Below are 25,189 nucleotides of genomic sequence, written 5' to 3' on the forward strand. Positions count from 1 at the left end.
CTTATTCGCGGGGCGCGAACTCACGCGAACAGTGCGAGCAGTGCGAGCAAAATCCGCTGCTCGCGGATTTGCGGATTTTGCGGGAAATTCGCAAATCTCGCGGATTGCGGATTTCCCGAAAATCCGCAAAATCCGCGAGCGGAACGGATTTTCCGCCCACACCTAGTCAGACCCCGAAGGTTGAAGACCAACCGGAAGCCCCCCAGATCTTCGGCACCACAAAGATGACGGAGTAGACGCCCAACCCCCGCTCCGCCAGCGGAACAGGGACAACAGCAAGCATGCCGACCAAAGAATGAACCCCGTCCGTCAAGGCCAGACGGTGGGAGGCATCCCGAGGAGAAGGGGTCACCACCACCCCGGAGGGGGGAGGAGGGGACAAGAACTCGATCCGGTAGCCCTCGGACAAGACATCCAGCACACAACTGTCCGAGGTCATCTGGCTCCAAGCAGGAAGGAACTGTCGAAGCCTCCCACCAACCAGAGGCAGACCACCAGTGAGAACGGTCCTCCGGATGGCACAGTCAGGAACGCTGTGGACCAGACCCGGCACTCCCAGAGACCACATCGGAAACCTCCGCGGAAAGGATCCGCAAGTGCCACGCTGAATCCGAAAGGAGGACAGCTGAAAACCAGGAATGTTGGCGGAAAATTCCGGCACCAGAGAAGGAAGAATATGAAAGGACAAAGAATGCTTGCGGACCTGAAATATCCGTGTGAAGATATTCCTCCAGCGAGTCGCCATTATGTAACAGACGAGTACCAGCGAATTGCAGCCTCAAAGCCATGCAACACTGGGCCGCGTCAGTCTTCCAATCCCACAGCAACAGGCAATGACGGGCAGCAACAGAGGAACCACAGGACACAGCAGAAGCCCTCACAGAACCAAAGGCGAAATCCGACAGGAAATCCGCCAGTGTAGAGACGAAAAACAGGGCCTCCAGATCAGCCAGCAGAGACTGGGCAACAGACCCCACAGAAACGCCAGAACGAAGACAACAGCAGGACAGAATCCATTGTAGAAAAACTCCGGGAACCCCACGGGAACTCGCACATGTGAAAGGACATCAGTAAGAGACGGAAAGCACAGTTCTGAAGCTCAACAGCAGCCGAAGAAGAAGAAGAATGTGTAGCAGTACCAGAAAGACCAGCAGCACCCTCCTTGGACGCCAGGAACCAGAAAGAACTCCAGGAGAAGGCGCTCAAACCCATCAGAAACAGCCCCCAAGACGCTCATCACAGGAGGAGGAGAGGAGTCCCCACTGGAACCCAATGGAAGAGGGAGGCACCGGCGAAGGTGATTGCACATGACAAACAACCAAAGCACGAGAAGGCATGGCATCCTGCGAGGCTCCAGACAGCAGGAAATGAGGGGCAGGCAAAGTGAAAAAACACCCGGCCAAACAGCCGGTGCGGCAAAGCCCCATCGGTAAATCCGCACCAGAGAAGAAGAAAACGACTCACCAAGTTCTCCGCCATCCACCACAACGCCCCACGAGTCCGAGGGCAGCAAGAAACGCTCCATGCCGGTCAGCTGCACAGACGGGAATCCCCAAACATTAGAGTGAAGTGGAGGGGATGTAGCTCAGTGGTAGAGCGCATGCTTCGCATGTATGAGGCCCCGGGTTCAATCCCCGGCATCTCCAGTAGTCTCAGTTCCGTATCTTGGCTCGTACCAGAAGGCAAGCCCGCCCTCATAGCAAAGCTCAACCTCTGAAAGTCATCCAAGCACCAGAGACGAGGCAGCATGTCCGCCGCCATCCGCCGTAACGCTCCAAGCGACCAGGAAGACGAACAACGAGTCCCCCAAGGACCGGAGCGCCCGGAGCCCACCCGGGCGTCCGACCCGGACCAGCACCTGGAAATGAAGGAGCACCGCGCATGCTCGATAGAGCAGCCCGGCCCCCACACGAGGAGAAACTTCCATCACGCTCCATCTCCTCACAGAAAGCCGTGTTGCAGCCCACCGTGCCTCCACGGCTGCGTAGCTGAAACAAACAGTCTCCGGACTGAGAGCAAACTGCATCGAGGCCGTGGAGAGAAGAGCGAGCCAATGAGTCCACAGGGGGTGCCCAGCTCACAGATCACAAACATCAGAGCCAGGCCCTCGCTGGAGAAGACACCCGGGCCCCCAAACCAGAGAGAGAGGGCCATGGGCGAGCAGGGAAAAACACGGGGAGTAGCGCGCCACTCCTCAGTCAGGTGCACACAGCCCCCACCTGCACAACCAGAAGAACAGACAGCCTGGGCAGAAAGAAAAAACCAGGATGACCCGAGAAGCCAAGCAGCCCAGGTCACCAGAGCCCAGGAGGAGACAGGGAAGCCCAGCAGCCCCACTCCAAGGAATCCCACGACGGTCCATGGAGGTCCCCCAGAGCCCCGCAGAGGAGGACCCACAGGACAAAGATGGAGGTAAGTGCCCGGCACACACCCCAGCGTCTCCCATCAAGTAATCCACCGACAGGAAACAAAACAGGTTGTGCTTCTGGTGGTTAGGTCTGATATAGCACCTGGCAGGAGGGGGGTAGAGCCTAAAAGCGTTTCCTGTTTTGTTTCCTGTCTGTGTGGAATACCTCATGTGTGATGACTGGGTCGAGGACGAGGGACGTAGAGGTAATTCAGGATTACGCTTGCCTGCTTTCATTCGGTAGCAGTCTTTACACGCTAAAAAATCCAGTCACTGAATTACTATCCAATCGTTATTGAAGGCTTGGCTAAGCTTGTTCATGTCTCTGTATATGCGGAGACATGGCATTGGAAATGAATACCCCGAGCAGTAAGCCTTATGCAAAGCATAGCTCATTGCATTTAATACTTCTTTCCATATAAAGTAGTTTTTTGTGACGCATTGTGGTAAATAGTTTTGCAGGTGCCTTTAGAACTTCAGGATAACATATTTACTCAACTTCTTAATTTTTTTTTTTTAAATGCCACATGCAAATGCCCAAAGAAAAAAAAGACAAAACAGTACCCAATGACAGGAACAAATTAAGTGGAATAGAACGTTTCCGAACGGCACAGGTGTATGGGATTTTTCCTATGATCTGACTACGTTCCTGAGGTCCAGAAGTTTTATTCCCAATCATTTACCGGATGTGAAGTTTGCACACAGTCTAGTTTACGAAAGGAAATGCAATTTGTGATGAAACATATGTACTAACAGATCGAATCTCAAATTGTATATTGGCAGGGGGCCACTAAAAGACCTGCCTATTGAATAATGTTTAGGAAGGCTGTAATTTAGTTATTTTTGACACCGTGTGATTGGCTGTAAACTCTTTGACGGAGGCATGCAAAGGACAGCAGACCACCGTCCTCTCATTTCCTTTCGCAAACACAGGATCATTATTTTCGAAGCATCATAATGTACGGATTGCCTTTTCCAGTTTAGATATATTGGGTCATACTCTCAACTCTATGGGGCCTAATTACAAATTACACTTTGTAAATCATTCCGCGGTACTAGAATAGTACTACTCACATAGTACAAAATGACATTCAAAAACCTGTGCTTCCATCTTTTCTGTGTGGAATTTTACACCCTTCTTGCAGAGGTCTTTGCACATGTAGGTATTCACGGCCTCATTTAGCGGATTTTGGTGTAGAGCAGCAAAGCAAGGCACCTTTATTATTATTTATTTATGTGTTTTATAGAGCACAAACTTGACCCGTTAGGGTATCAGAGCGCTTTACAGGAAAACATAGTCATGTACAGAGTAGGCATAGCATCATCCAGTTACGGATCGAAAGAAGGAGGGCAGGGTGCAGGGAACATAAGGGAGTTAGGGCCGGTATTTACAGAATAAATATCCCAATACTTAAGATGATATAACATATTTACAGATTACGTAAACCAATGTTCGCGACAAGGCCCCAGGTTTCTGATGGGTTGAGCTAGTTAATCTGAAGGGAGGCAATAGGTGGCTATAGATCAAGGCCGTGGTGGTGGTGGAGGCAAGGTTTAAACAAGATATTTGCTCATTAGGAATGATTTGGCATCCTTTTTGAAGCGAGACAGAGAGGGAATTCTTATGATCTCGGGTAGGAAAGAGTTCCATATTCTTGGAGTAGCCCCGGAGAAAGCCCGGTTGTGGTTTTATTTTCCCCAGAAAGCGTGCAGGGTGGAACAGGAGGTCTCTAGCAGATTCTTGCCTCCAGGTGAAGCCAGTTGAGAGCTTTCAAGTGTGGGGAAATATGTTTGTATTTCCTTGTGCCGGTAAGTAGTCTGGCGGCTGTGTTCAGGCAGGCTTTTAGAGGTGCCAGGGAGAACTTGGATAAACCAGAGAGGGTAGAGCAGCCGTATTCCAGTCTTAGGATGACAAATGCTTGGACTGCCATATTTAGATTGAGAGTATTGAGGTAGGGTTTCAGTGTCCTAAGATAGCTCAGGTGGAATCTGGCTGATTTGGCCATTGAATTAATGTGGTCCCGCATGTTCAGATTGCTGTCGAGGTTGATTCCCAGGGATTTGGCCGAATCTACGATGGTTGGTGGGCAATTCAGGGCTGTGATAGCCTTAATCCATGATTGAATCTCAGGGTTGGTGTTAGGTGGGGCGATCAGGAGAAATTTGTTTTCTTTGCGTTGAGTTTGAGTTGATTGGATGCGAGCCATTGTACAGTTAGTTTCAAGGTTTTGTTTAGGGAGAGGATCTCTTTGAGAGATGAGATTTTAATGTAGATCTGAGTGTCATCAGTGTACATATGATAGGAGATATTAGCAGTGCGTAGTACTTCGGTAAGCGGTTCCAGGTAAAGATTGAAGAGGGTAGGGGAAAGTGTTGATCCTTGAGGGACTCCAACCGTGACAGGGGATGATGCCGATAGGTTGCTGTTGACAAGGAATCTCTGGGACTGGTTATGGAGGAACCCATCCTGAATTTGAGACGCTCAAGTAGTTTTTCATGGTTGACTGTGTCGAAGGCCGATGATAGGTCCAGGAGGATCAGGAGACAGGTTTTGCCTTGGTCAAGTGCTTGGAGAGCATCATCAATGATGTGGAGCATAGTGGTTTCGCTGCTGTGCCCCGGTCTAAATCCAGATTGGAAGTCATCAAGCAGGTGGAAGTTGTTGATGTGTTGACTTAGCTGCTGTTGCACACATTTCTCCATCACTTTGGCTAAGAGGGGGATGTTGGAGATGGGTCTGAAGTTGTCAGGGAAGGCTGGATCCAGTGATGGCTTTTTCAGAATGGGGAGGACTTAGCCGGCTTTTAGAGAGTTGGGCATCGTTCCTTGCCTGAGAGAGGCGTTCATTATTGTAGTCCAGCAAGGAATAAAGGATTGGGCGACGGCAGCTAGGCAGTTGGAAGGAAGTGGGTCATTAAAATGGTTATCAGGGTTTAGGGAAGATAGGATTTTGGACACTGAGTCGTCATCATAGAGTTCGAAGTCAGTCCAGTGAGCATGGTTGTTGGGTGAAGCCTGTGGGGGCGACGTGTCTGGAGAATGCGGGTCGCGAGGTGTTTGGGGGTATGTGATGGAGTTGAATTCATTTACGAGGGCTGAGATTTTGGCAGCGAAGAAGGAGGAGAATTCCTCTGAGAATATAAGAGACAGGAGTTTCTTTTGAAGTTTTGGCCAATTTGTTGGATTGGTGTTTGACCAGTTCGAAGATCTTTTGGTGTCTGTTCTTGGCCTTCTCTAGTGGAGTTCTGAAGAAGTCTTTTTTGGACTTGAGTAGGTTCCTGTTGCAGGCATTTCTGGCCTGGCGGAGGAGTTTTAGATGGGCAGCAGAGGGGTACTGCCTCCAGGATCTTTCAGCTTGTCGGAGGACTCTCCTCTCGTTGTTAAGGGGTCCCGTGAACCAGGGGTTTCTGTCTGATTTGGGTTCTTTTCAACTTTAGTGGGGCTAGATCATCCAGGATGTTTGAGATAGACGCAGAATAGTGACCATTGAGGTCGCTGAGTGTTGTGATATGAGAGGGGGGAGGGTCGGATTTGCAGCGAGCCTTGAGTTCTCTGCGGTCTAGGTTCTTAGTGTCTCTGATCCAGTGTTTAGGAATCATCGGTTGCGATGCCCTAGTCTTGTGGGTGCCAGATAGGAGAAAGGTGATCGCTTGGTGGTCAGACAAGTCGCATGGGTCTATAGAGATGAGCTTAACTGTTGATTCTTTGGAGATAATCCCGTCAAGGCCCCTTATGAATGAGTTGGAAGTGAGGAGGCTTGCGTCAGGGCTTGATCGGCAGGTAGGTCCTTCATGGCGGGAGTCCGGAAGACCCAGGTACACAGCATTGCCGTAGTCAAGCCTAGATGTTGTTAGGGCCTGTACTATTTCCTAGTTTCGAAGGACAGATAGTGAAAACATTTCCTTAGCACATGCAGCAATCCAAAGCCAATCCCCACTAACACGTTGATTGAGGTACAAAGTAAAGATGGTCATCAAATGTAATACCTAGATTACTTAGTGAGCTAGCTTGGTGACCCGCGGGTGTGGCTTCCCACGCCCAAAAGGATTGCCCAGGCTAAATGGCCTTAGTACCAAAGAAACGCAGCTTCATCTTTTCTTCGTTGCCTTTGAGCTGATGGATTATTAGCCACTAAAAAAGTGAAGTCAGAGAAGCTCTGATATTTTCACCAGGTACACTTCCTCCCTTCCCCAGGAGAACATGACCTGGGTGTTATCAGCATATGAGATTATTTTTCTCCTTTAGCCTCAGCGAGAATGAGGGAGTGCTTTAAAGTAGATATTCAATAAGGTAGGGCTCAGTGTTATGGGTATGATTCCCCGCACCCATCCTCGCCTTATCCAGTAGTCAAATGACATTAAGATGGTGTGATTATGTTCCAGGATGTTACTATGTGGCAATATTGAACTTGGTAAAAATACAACACTAATGTGCACCTAAAGTGTTTTGTACATTTACAGACTCTGTAATATGGGAAAATGAGATATGGAAATACAAGTGTTCATTAACTAACATCATCACTGACACATGTAAACTGGCAAAACCTGTCAGGAATAAGTATGCAATGTCAAAACCGCCAACAGCCTCTTGTACATGTAAACGGGCAAATGTGCAAACACGAGTATGCAAAGAACCAGCTGTAAAGCAAGGCTATTTAAACCATTCCCTCTTTTACTCACGGCTTAGCCTTGTTTCTCCCAACACTTACCTGGATCCAGTTCCTTCTCATACGGCCGGTCTCTTCCATTCCCCCTCCAGGCTTCGGCATCTTGTATGGCTCTTCGCCCTCTTTGATCATCCTGTCTTCGATGATGTACCTTCTGTCCTGCTCTTCAGGTTTCCAGTACCGTAAATCCTGTAAAAGAAAAAACAAGGTAAACAGAACAATTCTCTGACCGCGGAGAGTGAAATCTTTGTTTTATTAAGGAGCCTGCTTCGGAAACCACTTTGACAACTTGAGCACCCTCTTTTGGGTATTATAACTGAACACAGAGCATACCATTTAATTTCCTGAACTACTAAGTAATTGCTGTGTTTTCTAACCATAATAACCAAGGAAACAGACACTTTTAAAAACCGTTATGCGAATAAACATTGACTCTCAAAATTAAGAGACCTTGTCAGCTATACCTTGCACAGATTTCTTGTTTAATTATTATTTTCTTTTTGATCTTGTTTTACTATTGTGAAACATGCAATGCGCAAGAAAGGTGAAGCCAACTATTGAAGCAGTCAGCTATATTCCTCCAGACGTATGTGCAATTGACAGCATATTTTTAGAGCAAGCATTTCAATAAGTTGTCCTAATGGGAATGTTGATTTTTTTTATAGGATGCTCTTTTGTTTAATCAGAACTACTTCATTGACATATGGTTAAAGAAGCTCTTGCAAAGTGTATGCACCTTCTGTGTTCCATCCTTTACATACTTTAGGTAGGATATAAAGAACAAAGGCCAAGAACGATATATGCTTTAACTGTTTACTACTGAATTGGTCGTTCATAAATTGTCCCTTGCCTCTTTAGCTCATCACGAAGAACAGTGTCCTTGAACAAGGTGTCCCTACAACACAACTCTGAATCTGGAATCCCAGAATGACCCAGTGGAGCCCACTTGACCCTGCATAGATTCCTGGTATCGCCGTATCTCTTGTCTCTCTCTTCTCGTGTCCCCATCCCCTTTCCCCCTGGGGGCTTCCAGATTGACATTGTGTTTTCTGTCCATAACTGTCACGCTGTTAGTTCCCAGAGGACCAAGGGAATTATCATCAAAAGACTAGAACAACCTGAAGACCAAGCGAGTGCCTCTTTAACACTCAGAGCTGAGCCCTAATGCACTCTCACTCTCACCTCATATGACCCAGAGGAGAAGGAGGCATCCAAACCTACTGAGTTCGCCTCTCAAAGAATAAAGCCAGCGAGCTCAGTGCATGACTCCTAATTTCAATGGATTGCAGCTGAGCCAAGAAAGTGGTGTGAGATCTTACCTTATCAGCACCAATCCGCCCCCAACATCTAATGTGCTGCTCATGTAATCTGCCACCTGCACTAGTGTCGCTTCTGTACTACAACAGGGACGAAGACCAGACTGGCACAGGTTTAATCAATTTTTGCTTTCCAGGTATCGAGAGAGCTGATGGATAACATGCTTTTTCAGTACTTCAGAGAGAGCTGAGAGCGAAAAAGTGGGTCTATTGTTGGCTAGAATACCCAGGTCAGCCTGGGGTTTCTTCATCATAGGCAGGGTTTTTGCCTGCTTCCACGCAGGAGGCACTGTTGCTGATTAGAATGATGCATTTATGAGTTTTTGGGCCAACTTACTGATAATACTTGCCCCTGAATGCCAAAATATTGAGGGGGCAGGGTTCCAAAGGCGATCTGGACCTGAGGCCATATGTAGCTGACATAGATGCTTCCAGTTAAATACGTTCAAACCTGGAAATAGTGGCAGGGGGGTTATGTAGTAAGTAAGAGTATGTATTTCCCAACAAATACTTCTCCAGCTCCATACTTCAAAATCTTATCCTGGAAGTAGTGTTCCAGCTGAGCTGCTCACATCATTCTCTGGTAGTCTACTGACCCTAAAGCTAGCCTCTGTGGTCATAAAGCTTAGTGCTATTTTGAAATTTTCCCTGGATCTGTTTCCAGCCTTTGCGATTCTACCTCCAAAGTAGGTTTTTAGCATTTTTTATCTCTATGTGGTATATTTTTAAGGCATTGTTAATCTGTCTTTAGCAGTGAGGTTTTATAATCCCATCCACTGTCTTTTTAGGTGTCTACACTCAATCAATCTACCAGGGGAAAGAAGGCTTGGCTTGCCGCAATAGGCTCTGCTGTTCTGGTGCCAGCTTCAGGGCTATGGATCCAATCCAGCTGTCCAGGAGGCTAACATCGATTGCCACGTCACCCGAGAGCAGGGGCCTCCTCCGTCAGTGCTCTAATAAAAGTCTCTGATTATATTTTATGAACATCCCTTGACCTGCATGAAGTAGGTGCACCATGAGAATGGACTTTTCCTATCGACGCCCATGTAAATGAAATCAAATGGTGGTTGGACCAGACTTGCGGAATGGGAACATCAACTTCCACTGTTGTGTTAGAAAATATCAGGTCTATCACTTGACCTGCTTTGAGTGTGGGACTGACCACAAATTGGGACGGGGCCAGGGAGGAAGTATTCTCAAATAAGGAGACCACCACTTTCTCCTCCTTGTTGTCCATATGGAGATTAAAGTCTCCCAAACATATGAAGTGTGCACACCTCAACTCAAGACCAGGTGACCCAGGGCATTACATCCGGAGTTAAGAAATTGTCTGGCTGGGCCCAGGGTTCTACAAACTAACACCCCAGGGAAGGACTGATGTGAAGAGAGGGAGTGGCAGAAGCTAAGGGGCAGATTTATGTTAACTGGCACATCCCCAGGGATGCGCCAGTTAACATGCGCCACAGTGCGCCACAGCTCCGCCAGCCATGGTGCGCCGCATTTATATTGCGGCACACCATGGTGCAAAAACGGCACAGATGTGCCGGAAATGTGGCGCATTGCTGGAGTTGCGTCGCAAGCGCGACGCAGCTCCAGCAAGGCTCGGGGGTGCCCCATTTTAACAATGCTGCGTCAAGACCTACGCCTGCTTCAAGCAGGCGCAGGCGCAGGCTTTTGACGCAGCATTGGCTTAAAAGTGACTAAGCGAAATCTCACAGGGCCCGATTCACAGAACTAACTTAAGACAAAATCCTAAACTTACTACTTTTGATATTCACAGAAGTTAGGAGTTTGTCTTAGACAGACTTAGGACTGACTTAAGACTGACTTAAGTTAGGATTTTGTCTTAAGTCTGTCTTAAGTCTGTCTTAAGACAAACTTAAGACAAAATCCTAACTTCTGTGAATACCAAAAGTAGTAAGTTTAGGATTTTGTCTTAAGTTAGTTCTGTGAATCGGGCCCATAGATTTCACTCAGCCACTTTTGTGAGGTGCACCTGCCCCGGAACGCCCACCCTGCGCCGGAACGCCCGCAAGCGGCGCAGGGCTTTACAACGTGACGTATCTGCCTAGATGCATCACGTTGTAAATCGTTCGTAGGGATGCGCCACGTTTACGCCGCCTTGCGTGACGCAACAGTGGCGTAAACGTGGCGCAAGGGCCTCATAAATCTGCCCCTAAGTGTCTCAGCACTTTCCAAACCTACTATCGGCATTGGCACACAGTTACTTTTGTCTCTGTAAATCATGGCTACCCCAACCTCTACCACTCAAACCATTCTTGTTATATATTTTGTAGCCCTTTGGAATTGGCAAACTAATTGAGGGTTTCTGAAGAATCTGATAGCCACGTTTCAGTGACAAATAGGACATCTGAGGATTCATCACTTAAAAGAATCCAGATATTATCAGCGTGCTTTAACAAGGACTGAACTTTAATCAATGCTGCAGAAAGTGAATTGGTGGTAGGCTCGTCCCTTAAAGGAGAGTTGGGTTTATTGATGTGAGATGTAAAATTAATATGAAAACCACATTGTGCACAGGAATAATCAAGCAAGTCAGTAGGTGACAAGGGTTTAGTTAATATAACTCCACGTGGGTGCTCCACTAATCAGTTCTTTAGGGCTAAAACGTGATCGTACATTACCCCGCGAGGGGTTTTTGAGCACAATGACTGGCTGCTTTCAGGACATAGACAGGCTCAGAGGGGCTTGCCTTTGGTGCACCTTTGGTGAGTCTGCTGCATGTCTGCGCATGGCCTTAAATATATGTAGGCCACTGGAGGCTAGAGCGCGCACTAACCAAACTAGCACCTCTAGCCATCACGTATAGGAAAAATGGCCAAAGTACATCACCTACTGCAAAATAAGATTTAGCTGCTCCCTCCTCCCTTGGAGTTAGCCCCATGTGCAAGTTCCCACAACTGTGCAAGTAACAGTTTACATCCGACTTTTAGCAATTTAAAAACAATAAAATGAGATGAAACAGTTTGAACCAATATGCCCCCAAACTTCAGTGTCATCAATATTGTCATGTTGCAGTGATGTTATCAAGGATGTTGTAGAACAGGTCATAAGTGATGTAATATGTGAGGTATTTAGCAGTGCATAGCAAGAGTACAAGGTATAGGAACTTTAGGGCATGTTTTGCCACAGTGCAGTTATACTTAGGACCTAGTTACCATAGGAACAGTGTTCTTGGGATTGCTAATATTGTTGCAGCGGTTTGACGATTCTTAACAAACCTTTCCCCCCCAAAAAAGTTAATCCAACTGAGCTCTTTCCTTATAACTTTTGGGATGATCCATCATGCAGAGTCCAAGAAAAACAGGGGTCCCAAAACGCAATTTTGACATGCAATATATATAGGGATTTTTGAACAGTGCCCCAGTCAAAATGGCTGAAGCGAACTATACCAAAGTTGTCCAAAAGTTAGATCTTCACTCATAAAGTACTCTTTTTATGGGCAAATCGATTTAGTAGTTTTTGAGAAATTGAAGTTCAAAATATTGTATACCTAGATAGTGGGGTTTGCTGGCTGCTCTGAAGAGTCGCACGGGCTTGCAACTTCAAATAATAGAGTGATCTAATTGGCCGAGTGTGCTTTTTTTTCCCCAGTGGCAGTCTCGCTACCGCTGGAGTACAAAGCTCCTGTGAGTCCCACATGAGCTAATGCTCTGATTGGCTGGCCGCAACATGAATGGAAAGTTGCAGGTGCCATTTCAGGACACTAGAACTCAGTCCCCATGACCTGAAAATTAAAACAAAGAAGATATAAGGGGGGCAGGGTAGGATCAACCTTACCTGCTGGAGCTTGTGGGGGGTGCAGACAAGGTTGTCCTCTTGCTCCGTATTTAATGTTTAACCCTTGCTATCTAGAATCGGACATAATCCTCATATTTATCATTTTCAAACCGGTGATTGCAGTTTAAAATGTCTGCATATGCAGATGATACACTTTTTTTTCTTTCTTAGATGAAGTGTTTTTCTTTAAATTCAGGTTATAAACTAAATTCCGATAAGTGTGACATTCTACAGCTTAACACATTTGGTTCAAACATGATTTTAGTGTCAACCATGAAATGTAATATCTAAGCTTACGGTTCACTAAATTAATGAAAGAAACATTTCTCATAAATGTAGAAGCATGTATTAACAAAATAACATCCCTCACCAATAGGTGGAATCCTTCTTGGTAGGGTTGTCTTGATTGTATTAAAATGATTTTAGTTCCCATTGTGTTATACACAATATCCACTTCCTATATGCACCCTATAACCACTTCCAATGAACATCTCAACTCACTTCTATCTATATATACAGAAAACAAATGTATGTCTGTCTGTTTGTCCTTTATGCATTACTACACCATTTATCCGATCGGCATGAAACTTTGGGAAGTTGTTGAGGACACTCCTGCAAAGGTTTCTGGCAAAAAAAAAAAAGAAACATTTGTTCAATATCGCCCCCCAGCCCCCCAGGGCCCTCATATTCTTTCTAATACTGAACGTTTACAGTTTCCAGTGCGACTCGCTTTTGCAATGACCATCAACAAAGCACAAGGACAATCGCTGCAAGTGTGTGGACTAAGTTTGGAGAATCCGTGCTTCTCACATGGACAACTGTATGTGGCCAGCTCACGCGTCGGAAAACCTTTTGATTTATTTATGTATGCACCAGACGGAAAAACCAAAAAAAAACGTGTATCCACAAGCACTCGAATAAATAAACAGAATTAAAACAGCACTTTAAAATGTTTTCCATATTAAAATGAATATGTTTCAATAAAAATGACACAATGTAAATGGGCCCTCATAATCTTTCCAATACTGAGCGTTTACAGTTTCCGGTGCGACTCACTTTTGCAATGACCATCAACAAAGCACAAGGACAATCACTGCAAGTGTGTGGACTAGATTTGGAGAATCCATGCTTCTCACATGGACAACTGTATGTGGCCAGCTCACACGTTGGAAAACCTTCTGATTGATTCGTGTACGTACCAGACATAAAAAAAATACTGTGTATCCACAAGCACTCGAATAAACAGAATTAAAACAACACTTAATAATGTTTTCCATAATAAAATGAATAAGTTTCAATAAAAATGACACAATGTAAATTGAATGTTATCAAAACCAGTTTCCTTAAATTTCCTTTCTTCTGAGATCGCAGCAACGCGCGACGGGTAATGCATTACTACACCACTACACCATTTATTTGATTGCTATGAAACTTTGGGAAGTTGTTGAGTACACTCCCGCGAAGGTTTCTGTCAAATATATATTTTTTTAATCGGCACCCCAGGGCCCTCATAATCTTTCGAATACTGAAATACACAGCAAATTTGCGAGCATCTTCAACAGTTATGACCCCCAAACGGAAATCGATTGGTCAATCTACATCAGAAGCACGAAAGAAAAAGGCATTACGAGCTTCAGAAACAGATGAGCAACTGGAAGCAAGGGATGTATGACATTACAATGCATGCTTTTACCACGCATGCTTTTACAACGTAAGTATTACAACGCAAACCTTTACAACGCATAGTGCTTTGGGGTGCTGGATAGTGAATAGTTTAATTTACTATTCCAACTCCAGTCCCCGTGGACACTAGGGAAGGTGTTGGATAGTAAATTAAATCTGCTCCCTATCCTAGAGCGCCCCCCAGTGCAATGCGTTGTAATGGTTTGCGTTGTAATAGTTGCGTCGTAAAGGCACTGCTTGGTAAAAGTTGCGTTGTAAAGGATGTTTCCCGGAAGCAAGATTAGAAGCTGTTCGAATACAAACTGCTCAAGCCCGTAATTCTCAAACGAACGAGCAACGAGAATCAAGATTGGAAGCCGATCGAGTACGCACTGCTCAAGCCAGTTCTTCTCAAACGAACAAGCAACGAGAATCAAGATTGGAAACAGATCGATTACGCACTGCTCAAGCCCGCTCGAATGAAACAGGAGAGCAACGAGAATCAAGATTGGGAAAAGATCAATTACGCACTGCTCAAGCCCGCTCGAATGAAACAGGAGATCAACCAGAATCAAGATTGGAAGCCAATCGAGGACGCACAGCTCAAGCCACACTTAGAAATGTTTACAAAAATAAAATGAATATGTTTCAAGAACAATGACACAATGTAAATGTAATGCTATCATAACAAGTTTCCTTGAATTTAATTTCTTCTGAGATCGCAGCAACGCGCGACGGCTAAGCTAGTTATCAATAAATTCCTTACTTTCTTCTTCTTTATATTAGATAAAATGTTGTATCTCCCTATTAAAACATAAAACAAGCAAGACAATGTTGCAAACTTTCTAGATTTTCAAAATTATCCCAAAGCATTTTTGTTGAACCTGTCTATACATCAGTAACCTCATTCGCATGAATGTCATCCTTTACGAGCACTTTATTTACCATTTATCCATTTTTATTCAAAGAATTTCGGGGCGTATTATAAAGGATGGGTGTTAACATTATCGCTGTTTTATCAGTAGGAAACTGCCGATAAAACAGGTATAATGGGCTTGAAAATACGCCCTTGTTAATTTCCATAGAAGTCCATGTTTTTGTGTTAACATGGGCTTCTATGGGAATTAACAAGGGCGTATTATCAAGCCCATTTTCACCGTTTTAGCTGCAGTTTACTGCCGCTACAGTGGCAATAATTTTAACACCGGTCCTTGATAATATGCCCCTTCATTCTTTTACAGAACGACCACAATCTATGTCTTCTCCTATAACTACAAATGTTCGAGCAGGGAGGAGGACGCCGTGCAGTTCAGCTACCAGCTAAAAAGCGAACAGCCAATTATATAGCAAACCCCAAAGGGAACCTTTGACTGTATGAAGATAAAAGCAAAGTAAATCTTCTTTTACCACAAAGATAAAGTGATGAAACGAACAGCATAAGGTAGCTCCCAGAGGCGTCCTCCTAACGATCAAGTAATATGAGAAAATAGGACCGGATTGAAGTTGGTCCATTTTCTTCCTAAAGCGAGTGAAGTTTGGATAAAATCTACATACAAGAACAAAAAGTTGAAAGAGATCTGGGCGGATGTAACACGTGCTCAGAGATAGCTAATCAATCAGGACCAGGAAAGATCTAACCTGGAGATATTATTAAGCTGTGAACGAGTCCTTGAAGAAGGTGCAGGATATAAAAGAGGCACCGAAACGCCGCGTCAACATTTTCGTTCCTATATAAATTCATTGATTGATGATTACATTTGTGTAAATGTCTGTATGAATGATTGCTAGGTTAGCAATTTTTAACATAAAACTGTATGCTTTGGAAATTTCTGAAATTTATGTATTATTTTAAGTGCAAAAATATGTTATAATCTAATTTTAAATCTTCTTAAATAAATGAAAAAGCTTTTTTAATGATTGTTTCAAGTTTTTGTAATTACTGTTTCATGCTTTCCATGGCACTGTTAGGCCTTATATATACTTATTTGTAAATTTGGTAACCATTGCAACATCTAAATCCCCGACATTGATGTATTCGTCCCCTTTGGGATCCCAATACCATTAATGTCTCATTGAACTCAGGAGAAGGAACTTTGTTTTTATGTAGATTCTTAGAAACATTAATTTTTTCAAATGCGTTAGCAAGGGAAAAGTTTTTTAATTCAACTGTATTGTATAATCAAATAAATAAAAAATGTATTTTTGGAGAACATGGAGCAATAATGATCCAATTTGGATTCTCAAATTATTGCATGGGAATCATTTTATCTTCTTCTTAGAAGCAAAAAAATATTTATTTGCCATTTGAAAGAACATTTGAATCACTTATTTAAGTTCTATTGTTTGTCCATAAGAACACCCTTAGATTAAGAGTACTGTCGGTTCCAATATACAGACCATTTTACTCACCATACATGCCAATCAAAAATCATCCACTATTTTCAAGCTTTTCTTTTTAACACAAACTTTATTGCATTTTTCATAAGCAAACATGCACTGCCATATGGTAGTGATTAGTGGAACAGAGCATCCATCATAGCCATAGTAGTGGTGAAAGCATATGTTAACCACAATTTCAATATGAATGCACAAAATAATGAAGGAAGTTGAGCTCATCGCACACTTGGTTATTTAAATGCATTCAGTGCAAACTGTGAACTAAGGCAAACAACCACATCCCTCGCTTCTCCAAACTTGACATTTTCACAGCATTGATTTGTACATCTGTGTCATGCAAATAGGTTGCAATAGCGAAATGAAGGTGTAGCTAGTGGGAACGGTGAGCCCACAGTTTCCAAGCAACAACAGTAGTGTGAGTCATAAGTAGTACTCTGTGGCATGATATTTCCCTTAGGAGCACAGCAGGGTGGTACAAAGGACCAAGCATCACAGGATGCAGCAGTGGGACTAATCTGGGAGGGACTTGTCACCCCACCAAGAGAAATCTTTGGTTAATAAAAATCAATCTTCAGCAGTCTCCTGAGCTTTGAAGGACAGTGCATCCCTTTCCATTGTTATGGGCTGCTTCCACAAGCCTCTGTGCTCTTCTCTAAGCAAAGCGTCTCTCTTGGCTAACCCCCATCTCATCTCTCCACCTCCTCACACAACTGGGAGACCAAGGGCACAGCTGAGGACTTCCAACTTTGGGCAAAGAGTCCTTTAGCCAGGAAAAGCAATAGGCCTACAAACCGCACCCCTCCTCTGGAGCCCTTAGGTTTTGGATACAACCCTAGTATACAGTGTTTCACTGTTTGCCAGTGATCCCGCTCTGTCAGTTCCGATAATGCAGCATGGATATCTGTCGAGTAAGGGGATAGTGAGGGCAGACCCATAAAATATGTGGGAGAGCATCACCTGGATCACTACAGTGGGACATGCAGGGGAAAATGAGTGGAGTCTGTGCACTGTGAGACAGGTGTGATGTAAGATGGAAAACTGGATTAATTTGAAGCTGGAATTGCGGCAAGGAAGGACCATTTCTTATATGATGGAGTTCTTAGGCGAGGTCAGTTTCCCATTTGGTCCACAAAGAAGTCAAGGAAGCCATCAGGTTGAGTGGAGCCCACGGTTTAGCCATCAGATCAGGTGACTTCCATGACCCATCGTGTGTATCACCTCTGCAAATTTGTGAGTGGCAGGTTCAGCACCGCTATGCCCTCAGTGTCGATGAATATACCCTGCAATGCTGGCCTGAGTTAAACAATAAAGAGATTCACGCAGACTTTGAGCGTGTACAAAGTCTGGGTGAGTCAGATTAATGCCTTCTCAGAAAAGTGCTCCAAGTGTTGTGACTCCTCCCTGCTCCCAGGGAAGCAGACGTCTCATGGTGAGAACACTCGAAGACGTAGGGGGACAACACAAGAGAATGTTTGGGGCATAAGGGACCCAGGGCAGTGTGCGCAGGGCCTTCCTCCACTAAAAGAGGGCTATAAACAGCAGGAGGAAACAAGAAGAGGATTAAGCAGAGCCTTGGCAGGGCAAATAGTCCAAGGCACCTTGTTCAAGCATGGCATGCAAATACCCAATCTCTGTGGGATTATGGCCCGCCAGCCTGAAGAAAAGCCATTGTAGTTGTCATGCCAGGCAGTAGGATTTGAAATCCAGGGCACCCAGCCATCCCATACTGAGTGTCAGCTGTAGTTTGGACAAGCTACTCCTACTTCGTCTGCTTCCCCAAACCAAATCAATCAATAGTGTGTTTAGTACTTAGAAAATCTGGGCCGGTATAAGCACAGGTACATTCACAAAGTTGCAAAGCAGTCGGGGTAACATAACCATTGTAGCAAGGGTCATACAACATGCCACCGATTGTGGCAATGAAATACGGAAACGAATTTGCAATTTAAAGGACACAATAATTTTTTCAAAGATTCCCTTCCAGTAAGTCCAGTGGCTCTGGATGTATCTGTATCCCTTAATAACAAAACGTCTGGGTTGCTACTTGAATGTTGAAATGCCTATCATAAGTGCCCTCGAATGAAAAAGTATAGGATTTATCAGTATTACGACAGAGACCAGAGAATATTCCAAACATAGAGAACGAATGAGAGATCCCAGCCATATTTGCTCTGAGATCTTTCATATACAATATCATATTACAAGCATGCAACAATATTACATGTATCATGCGACCTATGGGGATCCCCCAACCTTGGGATGCTTGCTGAATCTGTTCTCAGAGATTCTAGTGGCAAGACAAAAAGCAATGGTGAAAGAGCACAGCCTTGTCTCGTGCTGTGAAATATTGGCTTTTAAAGGAAGAGACATGGTCCTGTCAGAGCCCTTTGTGTGGGAGAGGTATGTAGTAAATGTACCCTGCATATTTAGGTGGGGCAAATATCAAAACACCTAAGGGCAGTAAATATAAAGTACCAACCAAAGCTATCAAATGCCTGTCAGAGATGTAAGGAGAGACAACCTGCCATCGGAAAATGGCCACGGCGGCGCTCGTGATCTTGTGTAGGTGGTGTATGTTGAGTAAGGTGTTGCGGAGAGGAAGAAAGCTGCACTGTTCATGTGTAGGAGCTGCAGGATAGGGGGAGCAGCCAGCGTGCTAGCACCTTAATGAAGATCATATATTGGCTGCTTTGCAATGATAAAGGCCTGTATGATAGCATGTCAGATGTGGCTTACTTATCTTTAAAAGAGAGATAACCAAAATCTCTTCAGCAGAGGGGGTAGTGTTCCTTCTTCTAGGGAGGTGTTATATAGCCGCTCTATTTGTGGAACCAGTCATTTAGCAAAGGTGATATAGAATTCAACAGGAAGGCCATCAGAACCTCGTGCTTTATTACAGACAAGTTCTTTAAGGCCCCTTCGAATTTTACCAGTGGTGAGGGGGAACCCAAGACTCTCTATCCTTATTTGACACATTTTTGGCAGTTCTAATGATTCCAAAAAAGAGTGTATGGCTGTTGGGTCAGCAGGGGGCGCACTGTATAGTGTGCTGTAAAAGTCATTGAGAGTAGCATTAATTTCCAACTGGGTGTTAACAAGGGTGTGTTGCGGCATGATTTTTATAAGGATAGGTGTGGCGGGGTAGCTGGCCTAATCATGTGAGCTGGTAATGTTCTAGATTTGTCAGCCTTGGTCTGGGTCTTCTGCACATAAATCCTGTAATCAATAATGATCATCTGCTCAAGAAGCTCAGCAAATTCAATTCTGACTTCCTGTAACTTTGTTGCATGCACGCCATCTTCCACTGAAGCCTGCTCAAGGGGGCCTAGGCTATTCTCAACTCAGGTACACTTGCGAAGAACCGTTTTGAGGGCTCCAACAACTGCATTTATGGATGTCCCTCAAGATAGTACCTTGGTGTTAGAGTTTCTACAAAATAGGCATTAATCGTATTGACCATGGTCCTTTTGAAAACAGCATCTTCTATAAGCTGAGGCTAGGTGAGTATTGGAGCTGGCAATTGACCCCATGACAGTGTGAGCTAGAGTGGATTGTTATCTGATAGTGTTTTCCCTAGATATGTGGCATGGATGACATTGGCCTGGAGAGAGGTGGTGCAAAGGTTTCTATTGAGGCCTGCATGCAGAGTATATGGAGGGGAATAACATTTATATTCTTGCATTCTACTGTTACAAGTGCACTATATATGAGAGGGGGTCCACGGTTCAACACATTTCTGCAAGGCCTTGGCCTGTCACCTGAGACAGCACTCAGCAGAAGGGAGTGGGGGCAATGCAAATTAAAGTTCAACACATTAAAAGTCCCCTACTATGTCCCAGGGATAATGTGCCCATTCCACAAGGACTGTGGACATTGCACCAAAAAGACATCCCATGACATAAACACTGTCGAGCATCACAAGTGCTCTATCCAATGTACCCCTGACAAAAACATAATGGCCATGTACGTCAATTTTGATGTCAACGGCTATTAAGGGAAACAGCTGACCCCTCCATTTTTCATGTAATTTACGGGATTCTGGGGTAGTGAGATGGGTCTTCTGAAACTATACGATGTGCGTCCGACGACGGTGCAGCTGAGCCTGTATCCACTACCCTTTTTGTACGGACCCTATGCCCCTGATGTTTCAAGTTATCACATTATATTTGCATTTGACAGCAAATGTTGTGTAATATGAGTGAGTAATGGAATCCATCCATTGTCGAACATAAAATAATACAATGGATATAACCATATATGACAATTTCATGTAGTTAAATACAAACCCCAAATCCAAGGTCCAGAGATCAACACTTGTTTGACCAAAACTGCAAGAGAAACATGAAAACAAAATTATAGTATGTGCATTCACTCTTGGGGTGTGCGGCTGTAGTCCTGCACGCATGTCCCTGTTCGAACAGGAGGACCATCTAGGACACGGCAACCACCCAGACCTTTAACCCCGAAATCCAGTACTTGAAGGGGACACTATACTTGGAAAATAGCTAATACAGAGATTAGGTTCCCCACAATGATATTGATGCAGGTGTGGGTGTAGTAAATGTATATAGTTATCTGCCAGTGTGAAGAGCACTAACGCTCTTTTTCAGCGGAGGCTTTATTAATGTCATCAGCAGAAGTCTCTAAAGGCGGTCACACCACATATCCCCCATCATCCAATCAGTGGTGCCCCCCCCCCCCCCCAGACAATATTATTCATGTAATTTAGCCTAGGGGATCATTAGCAGTCTATGGGGTTATCAATGGAAACAGTGGCATGCTGTCCCTGGAGTTGGAGTCTGAGGCACTGCCCAGTGTACAACTTGTACTGTTGTACAGCTTAGAGTCTCCAATAGAAGTTTCTGACATGAGTGCAGCTCTCCAGACCTCCTGGCCTTGCCGTGGTGATGGAGCTGCACTCACCTAAGTGCAGGGAATGAGCCCTTGGTGTCATTTCCGGGGTGGACGTTGTCCCTTCTACGTTCGTGCCTGTGAGACTCCTGGTCTCTGGAAATAAACACTGCTGTTCTAATCAATACCACGCCACCTCCGGGCTGTTGAAAAAGAGGGAACGTTAATCATGGATCATTTTGAGTCTGGCTGGGAGCAGTAGGACATAGACATGACCCAATATCTGTAGTTGTCATGTAACTGCCTGGCAGAAGGTGCGTTGGCGCTGGACTGCAAGTGTGTAGTCGGGGAATAGTGAAATTTATACATTATTAATTAACGATGGGCTCTGTCTATCCAGCATTCCACAGGAGTAAATCTCAGTCTTTGAACTTTAGTATGCTGGGACCCAATGTGCCCTTCCACCGTGAACATGCCCAACAAACCCTTTGGCACCAATGCGTTTCGGAGCCAGGTCTCCACATTTTGTGTGCCATTGGGCCCCTTAACTCCATCTGGCCACTCTGGAGTCACATATCTCCTGCAATACGAGGTCCAGTTTATCCAACAGGGGGACACCTGTGCGGGGGGAAGCAGTCTTCTGGCACCATTATGGAAGAGCATTCCAATGGGGTGGACACAGAGTGGGAGTGACCAGGAGGCTTAGTAGTTTAGGTTCTAGTGTGGCCTATTATGGATATGATATTGTGGCAGTGTTTGGCAGCAATACCATGTGATCTGGGCAGTACAAGCAGTGATATGGAGAGCATGAACAGTTCTGGTCCTTATATGCCTGGAGAGTAAGGATGAACTGTGCACTTACTTCAGAACTGGGTTATGAGAGATGTGTTAGAAGCAAAACTGTCAGTTTGCTAGGCTTAGCTGGGCAGAGTCTCGCCCAGCTAGTCCATCCTAGGCCTCAGGGTGAGCAAAGGGGTTAAGCAGCAGCCTTCCATGATATCTGCGGGGGCTGTGCATTATCATACCTGCTGTGTGTTTGGGTTGTCTCACTGATGAATTAGGCAAAAGAGGGGTCATCAGCCTCTAGTGGGTACTGCTTCACAGTAGTGTAGAGAGTTGTATATTTGTATTTAGTACTATGTAATTACTGCTTATTAATAAAGTTGTAAGTATATTGTATGTGGGGTAATTAGAATGCATTAGGTCACTGTGCTCTGTTCTAGAATCCTAGCTGTGGATTATTCATTCTTTGCCTCTCTGTTTACTGGATCTGGCATGGGTTTCTCCTTCTAGAATAAATATTCTTTTACTTGGAACAAACCTTGTGTCTCTTTTTCACTAAGTCGTTGAGACACATGCTACATTTATTGGCGACGATTTGGAATACGTCCAGAGGACTCACCGACCATCTGTTTTCTTCTGATTACTGTAATTGGATAATAACTTGCCTTCATTTAAACGTATTGGACATCTACACTTCGTACTTGCTGTGACAGGAAGTCACTAGGTACAGACTGCGTTTTTTGCCGATCTACAAGTAATTTCATTACTTTGCTATCTACAGCTGATTTCATCAACACCGATCCTGTTTGAGACCTGCTTTCAACTCATACGGTACGCAACAACGTTAAGGTACATTTATTTCAGAGCGATTTTGCGCTCTGTTTTCATTTGACTTTTTTTTTTTACATTTGGCTTTACTGCACCTTTCTATTGCGAGCGCCAAAGAGTTTAACAACATTCTTTATATTCAACTGTCTCAATGTATTGTTGCTGCCTTGTTTTTCTTTAAACATCCCTGGCATTCCACAGCTCCAGCTACCAACTCTTCCATTGTTCCTGCATTCCGCATTGGCGTGCATTTTCACTTCAGCTGTATTTCTTCAAAGACGTTCCTTTGTTCCTTGGCTCGCGTTCACCGCTCTGTCTCCAGGACCGGACTGGGAACTGAAAGCAGCCCTGGCAAATTTTGCCAGACCAGCCCCCATCTGTCACGTAGCGAGCCAGCCCCCGTCCGGCGCGTAGCGAGCGAGCCCAGTGAGCCAACCCGACGGGCTCCTTCCAAGAAATTTTTGGAAAACTACAGACCAAAATGGTGAATTTTACAGCACATTTTCATTACATATTCAAATTGTATCAACCTTCAAAGCACAGTAAACAGTAGATGATGACCTTAAAGAACATCAGGTTACCCACCCAGTCATATGTACCCATAGGCATTCTTTCAGAGAGCACCAAAAATAGACACAAGTAGTGAATCAGAGAGAACAAAGTAAAAGTGACACCAGCCCCCACATGGTGTGTAGCGAGCAAGCGCCGTGAGCAACCACTAGGGGGAGTTGAACTTCTCCCCCCCAAGAAAATTTGGGAGACAGAGAGACCAAATCAAAGCATTTTTCAACACATTTTTTATTACATATTAGATTGTATTAACTTTTAAAGCATAGTCAATGATTACCTTATAGAGCACCAGGATGCCCAGTCATAAATCACAGACATTCCTACAGAGAACACTAAAAAATGAAGAGGGCCACGATGTAAATTTATGTGCAGCATTTGCATTGCACACTAAACATGCTCCTTTATGTTTTTAGTTTGTTTATTTGTGATTTAGAGGAGATATAAATACCAGTCTGAAACATAGGACCACTGAGGCCAGCATAACTGTGATTTGGCTTCCGGTTGCCCACTTTTGTGAAATCTACAGGCCTCCTCAATACTAAAAGCAAATATGTGTTTTGGTTTAAATTAACACACATCGTCAGTCCCTGGCACTGACGATGTGTGGATGTGCTCCTCGACAAAGGGCAGAATGCCTTCAATCCAGTGCTTAATTCGTGAAATAATAAGTGCCGTGGCTGCTCGTCAGAAAGCCACTGCACCTTTCACCACCCATAGCTCCTACCAGTGCTGCCAATACCAGTACCAACACATCTACTACCCACCACACACCTAGCAGTGTGACAATTCAGACTATTTGAGTCCCTCATAGCTATAAGAACAGATTGTGGAACATGTTTTAGACCTTTTTAATGTAAATTGAATTAATAAACAAATGTTGGTGTGCTTATTTCTAAATTAGGGAAGTCTGCACATGGTAGCGCAGTTTATCTATGTGCCGCTGTTGACAATTGTGTGCCGCCTGTCCTGAGCACCAGAAACTACCAGCTCAAATTAAGCACTGCTTCAATGTCAGTTAAGTTTGCCAGTGGTTGAAGCGGACTGCCACGTGCAGTGTGCTGTTGTGGGTGGAAGACAAATATGGATGACTTAATTACAGATATATAAATGAATTAGGCTGGCAAAAACCCCTATAAATGTATTATATTTATGTCAGTAAAATCAAAATGCATTGACTAAAGCCAGACATAAGAAAGTGTTCTCATAGACTGAATGTGCACTCCCTCCTATCTATGAATGGAGGAGTGGTGGATGAAAACAATCGTATAAACATTGCACCCTTCTTTTTACTGTATTCCTTTCCCACGTATCTCAGTGTGATGTAGTTCACAATCATAATTTGACTACAAAACAAAAGATAATTCATGTTTAAGCTTAATTTTTGTGCTTTAAAGTAGAATCCATTAGGAACAGTGATGTAGATCAAAAGATGTAAATATCTGTCCCAACTTTCTAAATTATCTGTGTCTCAAATTCGATCTGCATTGGACTGCTTACACCACACATGAAGATGCTGACTGGTTCAAGGCATTATGTGGACCCAGTGAAAGGTCAAGGTACTTGCGAGTGGCAGGCACAGGTTGCGGACAGAGAAAGAACAAAGGGACATTTTAGCTACCTTGTCATTTATGTAGGTTAAGCCCAGCCTCTTTCCTTTACCACGTGGAAAGCATAGGAAAATGTGTATGCAGATAAGGCCCTTCATGAAATGAGGTCTCTTGTTGTTTTTCTCTGCGTCTCGCACACAAAGAAGAAATATAAAAGCCATGCTCCATACCCAGGGCTCGCCAGGGGAATATGGTGCTTGTGCAAATCCAACGCGTCCCCGCAAGGATGTTGACATAGCGGACCCGAAAATAGCTAATTTACCCCCCACACCCGGAACTAGCCCGATGATGAGAGAGAGCC

At 44.5% G+C, this 25,189-nt stretch overlaps 1 non-coding gene across 1 annotated transcript; it reads left to right on the forward strand.

Annotated features, from left to right (window-relative positions):
• The first annotated feature begins 1,574 nt into the window (after window positions 1-1,574).
• Window positions 1,575-1,646, forward strand: TRNAA-CGC (transfer RNA alanine (anticodon CGC)). Its single transcript has one exon. It is a non-coding gene; the product is annotated as a tRNA-Ala (tRNA).
• The last annotated feature ends 23,543 nt before the right edge of the window (window positions 1,647-25,189 follow it).

The sequence above is a fragment of the Lissotriton vulgaris genome, chromosome 8, assembly GCF_964263255.1.
Source record: "Lissotriton vulgaris chromosome 8, aLisVul1.2, whole genome shotgun sequence".
NCBI lineage: Eukaryota > Metazoa > Chordata > Amphibia > Caudata > Salamandridae > Lissotriton > Lissotriton vulgaris.